The 7,008-nt window shown below is 37.3% G+C and overlaps 1 non-coding gene across 1 annotated transcript; it reads left to right on the plus strand.

Annotated features, from left to right (window-relative positions):
• Window positions 1-4,997: 4,997 nt before the first annotated feature.
• Window positions 4,998-5,104, plus strand: LOC112062330 (U6 spliceosomal RNA). Its single transcript, XR_002890669.1, has one exon. It is a non-coding gene; the product is annotated as a U6 spliceosomal RNA (small nuclear RNA).
• The last annotated feature ends 1,904 nt before the right edge of the window (window positions 5,105-7,008 follow it).

Here is a 7,008-nt window from a genome sequence, read left to right on the forward strand (position 1 = left end):
CTCTGGTGGTTTGGTTGTTTCCCACGGATTATTTTCTATAAATACAGGAGGGTGTGGATTGGCATCAGGTTGAACCTGCTCCAGGTACACCCCTCCCACTTTGCTAGGCTACATTGTGGCTCATCAAATAACCACTAGTGAACAAAACCTCTCTCCTCCTATAGTATGACTTATCAGTTAGAACCTGAGCAAGCTGTCAGGCAGCCCTTCCTCTTCCTATATGTGCTGCATATTTGCTAAGCACTGAGTCATACTTGGCACTTCAGTGGTTTCACCTCACTGTAAAGCAAAATACCAACCTAGTACGTGATATTATTTTTACCAGTAGCGAATCTGCTTTTTCTTTGAGCATCATATGTATCATCAATTTTGAACTGGCTTTTATAAGCTTCCAGAAGTAATGTGATTTATGTGTGTGTTGACCACAAGAAGGACAACTTTGAATTGTGCCTCTTTAGGTTGGTCTTTTCTCTATCTTGAGGTATAAAATTCATAATTTATGTAATGGGAAGCATTATTTTATGCTTGTTTTGAAGAAACACAATAAATTTACCAGGGAGGTCACTCTGATTTGAAAAATGACAAGAGTTTCAATGTCTTCCACTATTTAACAAAGTTACATAATAGACTGTGTCCTGGGGAGGTTTAAACAGATCACAGGTCCAATAAAATCCAGTTTTCAGATATTGCTCATTATAGTTCCAAATCAAACTTTTCTTTTTCAGCTACTTGTCAGAAATCATCACTAACAGATTCACTTGTACTGGCATTTACAGACTCACAGGAAAACTTAAATTGGAGCTTGTTGATTATATTTATGACATTATTTTAAGTTGGAGCATTTATATCACAATTTTCATCGAACCACTTGTGAGTCATTGACCCATTTATATGAATTGTGGATCAATATAACAGTAGCTATGAAAAAATGCAAAATTAACAAGTGTACTCAATAGCTTGGAAACAATGCGAGATAATATTAGCCAAGCCCCAAAATGCTGTTAACTTAATGTCAGCAGCGATGAACCAGCTAAAATGGTACTTGCAGAATATGTTTATCCAAAGATATACAACTTCAGAAACTGAAAGGAAGCATGCCTGAAGCCAGATTTAGGGACGGGGTCCACACCACTGGTTAGTGGCAGAATGAGCACACTATGAGCACAGTAAAAGGACCTAGACCCTTCGGCTACCCACTCCTTGTGTTAAGGTCTAGCTTTTCCCCACTGCTTCATCTAACAGCCTTTCATCACAATGTTAACAACTGTCAAGCCAACATGGTACCTTAAACATTGCTGAAAAGTTAACCTTTTGGAAGGATCTGCTCAGCCATCTTCCCTACTCACCACTCTTCCATCTCCCACCTACACTAAAAAGGCAATGCTCATTAAGAAAATGCAGTTGACTGGAGATTATCATACTAAGTGAAGTAAGTCAGACAAAGACAAATATCATATGATATCACTTATTTGTGAAATCTAAAAAAAAGATACAAATGAACTTATTTACAAAACAGAAACAGACTCACAGACATAGAAAACAAACTTATGGTTACCAAAGGGGAAAGGTGGGAGGGAGGGACAAATTAGGAATTTGGGAGTAACATATACACACTACTATATATAAAATAAACAACAGGGACCTACTGTATAGCACAGGGAACTATACTCAATATTTTGCAATAAACTATAACGGAAAAGAATCTGAAAAAGAATGGATATATGTATGTATCACTGAATCACTTTGCTGTACACCTGAAACTAACACAACATTGTAAATCAACTATACTTCAATAAAAAAAAAATTTTTTTTAAAAAGAAAGAAAATGCAGTTGACCCTTGAACAATACCGGTTGGAACTGCATGGATCCACTTATAGGGTGACATTTTTCAATGGTAAACACTACAGTACTACACTGTCTGTGGTTGGTTGAATCCCTAGATGTGGAGGAACCTTGGATATGGAGGGCCAACTATAAATTGTATGAGGGTTAACCCCTGCTGTTGTTCAAGGGTCACCTGTGATAGGATCACTGTGAAAGTAACAATTAACCTTACATTTCAAATTTGATGAAAGTGGATGAACAAAATTGTTTCAGTACTTTTTCCTCTGAAGCCCACCTCCCCATCCACAGACCCACTCCCCCTCCCTCCTCACCCCATTGTTCCACAGGGATCTTCAGTGGCCTACAATGCACAGATTTAGAAGCATCGCACTATAGTGCTTTAGTTTTTACTTTTCTCATTTTCCTTTTCTTCTTTTTTTTCCCGAAGTTAAGGTAGACAATATAGATCATAATGAGATATGTGAAGGGACTGTTAGAAGATTTAGGAAGGTTCTCTTTGAGGGAAAAGAGGAAGTTAGTGAGCAGCATGTCAAGGGATTATGGAGGAAGGATGCTTATAGAGTATACCCATGCCCTCTATCTATTTCCCAATCACAAGTGATAGAAGGACCTCAGAGGTAACTCAGTTCCATCTCATTTTACAGATGAAGAACCCAGTTTCAGAGGATTTTTTAAAGTCATGCGATAAATGTCGTAGATTGTTACATTAATGGCCCCCAATGAATCACATCTCCTGATATCCAGGCTCTAGTATAGTCTCCTCCCGCACTTACTCTGGGTTTGATCAGGTGACTTGCTTCAATCAATTGGACATTAGCAAATGTGACACAAGCAGAGGCTTGATCAGCCTTCATGGACTGGGGCATGCTTTCTTGGAACCCTGATACCCCTGTGCTGAATCATCATGCTGTGAAGAAGCTGGGATGAAAGGCCACCTGGAGGTGAGTCCAGGGGCTCTCGTCCACAGCCCACAGCAAGGACCTGACATGTAAATGAGGCCATCTTGGACACAGCAACCCTAGTTGAGCCTTTAGTTGACGGCAATAGCATGAGTGACTCAGGACATATCAACGGAAGAACTGACCGGCTAACCCACTGAATCAGGAGCGATAATACATCATTACTGTCTTAATACTGTAAATTTTGGGCACTTTGCTTCCCAGCGATAGATAGCTGACACAGTGAGTTACTGGCATAGTGAAGACAAGACCCAAAGCCACTTCAGAGAACATAAACTCAGAATTCAGACAAACTTGGGTTCAACCCTAGTTCATTCACTTACTAGCTATATGACCTTGGGTAAGTTTTGGAAATTTTCTGAAGCCTCAGTTGTTTCTTCCATAAAATGGGAATAATTATAACTACCTGATGGCATTTTCATGAGGATTAAAAGCATTTACCAGTTTACATGTGTAGGGGAGGGAACAAAAGTTTAGTGATTAGTAACTCAAAGGGATAGCTATAGCATCTTAACAAAGAACAATTAAATTTGTAGAGAAGGGACAAGACAAAGGAAAAGAGTTTTAAGCTTCCAAGGGCAGCAGACTGTGGGAAGGTAAATATATGGGGGAAACTAATGGAAGATAAGGGTTGTTTCCATCAGGTTTGTTGTGTAGATTCCTCTCAGTGTAATCTCTGGGCTGATAAGCGGCTTCACTGAAGGTGACTGAGAGACAGAGCCTGCTTTTAGGCAAATGAAGGGGAGGGCAGAGAGCTTTTTTTCCCAGGCATCTGATGTTTCTCAATTGCCTTCAGCTCAAAATTATCCCTATGCCAAAATGGCATATTTTGGGGTGGCATACTGTGATCCCCTACACGTGTATTATGCTTAGAACAGTGCCTGGCACATAGTAAGTATCCAATTCACATCTGTGAGTATTAGTATTAGAGTATTAGTATTAGTAATCACCCTTGTAAGGTACATGGCACATAAATAATAATAAATACATGGTGGCTATCATTACTTCTCTTCTGAACTTTTTCGGTACTATTCTTGTTTCTATCTCTTGTGCAACTGTTATCATTATGTTGCCATTTGTTATGTACATCCTCTCCTTGCTAGATTATAAATTTCTTTAGGGCAGGCTCTGTCTCACTCACGTTTGTGTAGACCCTCCATATTGATGTGTTAAATGACTACGTGCTTGTAAAATAGGCCGTTGATCATAACATTACAGTTTCTGTGGCCAAACACTATTATACTGTGAGCAAATATGTTTTAACAGCAGCCTCCCTACAAGAGAATACAATAGGATCTGGCCTTCTTCTAACGCAATACAAAATACGCACTTAATTAAGTAGATGTTTACTGATATCACTAGCTGATCCAACCAACAGTTGTCTTCCTTCATCAGAGAAGTATAAATTTATTAATTTTCACCTTTCGTGGCAGTGGAGCTATATTCTAACTGTAATGTGGTTTGATGCTTTCTATATTTCTGTCTAATCCAATTTCTATAAGAAATACTTCAAATATGGATAGGTAAAAATGTATTTCTCTTTCCTCTAAAAAAAAAAATTATACTAGCATACTAATGAAGATAAGTTGAAAAACAGTAGAATTTAAAATCAGAACCGACATTGTATGTCATGCTGTTTTGCTTCTAATGCAACAAGATGTTTTGTGTTTTCAATAAACACAGACTGCATAGTGACAACAGATGTAGTAAACATAGAAAATACAAAGGTACATTTTGTCATCGTGAGTTTCAGACTGTAAACAAATTAAAAGACTCCTATATTTGGCTCCTGAGAAGGCAATAGTAATACTTTGCTTATTAGGTTAAAGAATTTTATTCCTATCCAAAGGAAAAATGAATTTAAAACTCAAATGCAATGACAAAACTCATATAAACTTGATCCTACACTCTATGCGAGTACATGTAGAAATGTACACATAGCTATAACTACAACCCCAGCAGCAGCTGCAAGATCTGGGAGTCAAGAGACTGGAAAGAATTATAGAAACCCATCCAAAATAAAGGTTGCTTTACAGGGTCACCCACTGAAAGATGGTTTATTTAACTCTACAGCAATTAAACCAAAAACAAAAACAGAGATGGCCCCTGTCCTGAGGGGATTAGAGTCTGAAAAAATGTAAACAGAGATGTCTCAGGTATTATTAATAAGCTATGTCAAAAATTCAACTAAGGTGCTCACTTCGGCAGCACATATACTAAAATTGGAACGATACAGAGAAGATTAGCATGGCCCCTGCACAAGGATGACACGCAAATTTGTGAAGTGTTCCATATTTTTGCACATATATACAATGGAATATTACTCAGCCATGAAAAGGAACGAAACTGAGTTATTTGTAGTGAGGTGGATGGACCTAGAGACTGTCATACAGAGTGAAGTAAGTCAGAAAGAGAAAAACAAATACCGTATGCTAACACATATATATGGAATCTAATAAATAATCATTAAGATAAATAAGAGATCAGCTCGGTGCTTTGTGACCACCTAGAGGGGTGGGATAGGGAGGGTGGGAGGGAGGGAGATGCAAGAGGGAAGAGATATGGGGACATATGTATATGTATAACTGATTCACTTTGTTATAAAGCAGAAACTGACATACCATTGTAAAGCAATTATACTCTAATAAAGATGTTAAAAGAATTAAACTAAGAACCTTCTATCATTTTAGATTTACATAAATGGTATCACACTGTACATATTGTGCAACTGGCATTTTTCTCTCAATATTATATGTTTGAGATACATCTATATGCTCCATTGTACAAGTACACTACATTTGTTTATCCATTCCGTTATTGATGGACATTTAATTGGTTTATGTGTCCCTTCTTAACTCTGCAGTCACTAATGTCAGGAGCTAGAAATCAACCACAGCGTATTCACACCTGAGAAATCTGCAATGTTAGAAAACAGAGCTTTTTATTCCCCCAGAGAGCCAGTGGTCACATACTGCCCAGCAAGCTACTGCATATCCCGGTATTTGTGTGAAGAGTTTCTCTAGATTATAGCACTAGAAGTCAAATTTTTGAATCTTAAAATACTAACGTTTTAAATTTTATTGTATGTTGTCAAATTGTCCTGGAAAGTGTTTGTACCATTTTATCTTCCCACCACCAGTGTAAAAGTTTATTTTTTCCAAATTCTCACCAACATTTGGTATTTCTTTTTCTCAAAATAATGGGTCTGAAATGGTATCATTGTTTGGCTTTTGTTTGTTATTAACTGCCTTATTGAGATATAAGTGACATAATAGATTGCATTATGTAAAGTGTATAAATCGATGTTTTCATTGATAAGCGATGGCACTCATAAAACCATTGCTGTATCGTGACAAGCAATAATGAACATATCTATCATCACTGAACATTTCCTTGTGCTTCTTTGTTATCCTCCCGTTTCTCTTACCCTGCCCCAAGCCTCAGTCAATCACTGATCTACTTGACATCACTATTGATTAGTTTGCATTTTCGAGAATTTATATAAATAGAATTATACAGTATGTACTCTTTTTTTATCTAGCTTCTTTCACTCAGCATAGTTATTTTGAGTTTCATTCATGTTGCTTGTAATTCATTTCTTTTTATTACTAACTAGTATTTCATTTTGTGGTTATACTAATTTGTTTATCCATTCACATGTTCACTGATAATTGCGTTGTTTCTAGCTTTTGGCTTTTACAAATAAAGCATTTATGCACAAGTCTTTGTGTGGACATAAGCTTTCATTTCTCTTGGGTAAATACCTAAGAATGGTGTTACTGGGTCATATGGTAGACATAGTTTTAATTTTATAAAAAATTGCCAAACTGTTTTCCAAGCAGTTGTACAATTCACCATTCCCATCAGCAGTGTATGGGAGTTTCAGTTGCTCTGCATCCTTATCAACACTTGATATGGACAGACTTTTTTGCATTTTAGACCATCTAATATGTAATAGTAATATCTCTTTGTGATTTTTGCATTTCTCTAATGACTAATGATTTTGAGCATCTCTTCATGTGCTTATTTGCCAGCTATATGTCTTTTTAGGTGATGTGTTTGTTCAAAACTTTTGCCTATTCTTTTGTTGGGTTGCTTGTCTGCTTATTATTGGGTTTGAGAGTTCTTTATGGACCAGGGATTGAACCCATGTGCCCTGCATTGGCAGGCAGACTCCTAACCACTGCGCCACCAGGGATTTCT

This window comes from Physeter macrocephalus, chromosome 21 (assembly GCF_002837175.3).
Source record: "Physeter macrocephalus isolate SW-GA chromosome 21, ASM283717v5, whole genome shotgun sequence".
NCBI classification, from domain to species: Eukaryota; Metazoa; Chordata; class Mammalia; order Artiodactyla; family Physeteridae; genus Physeter; species Physeter macrocephalus.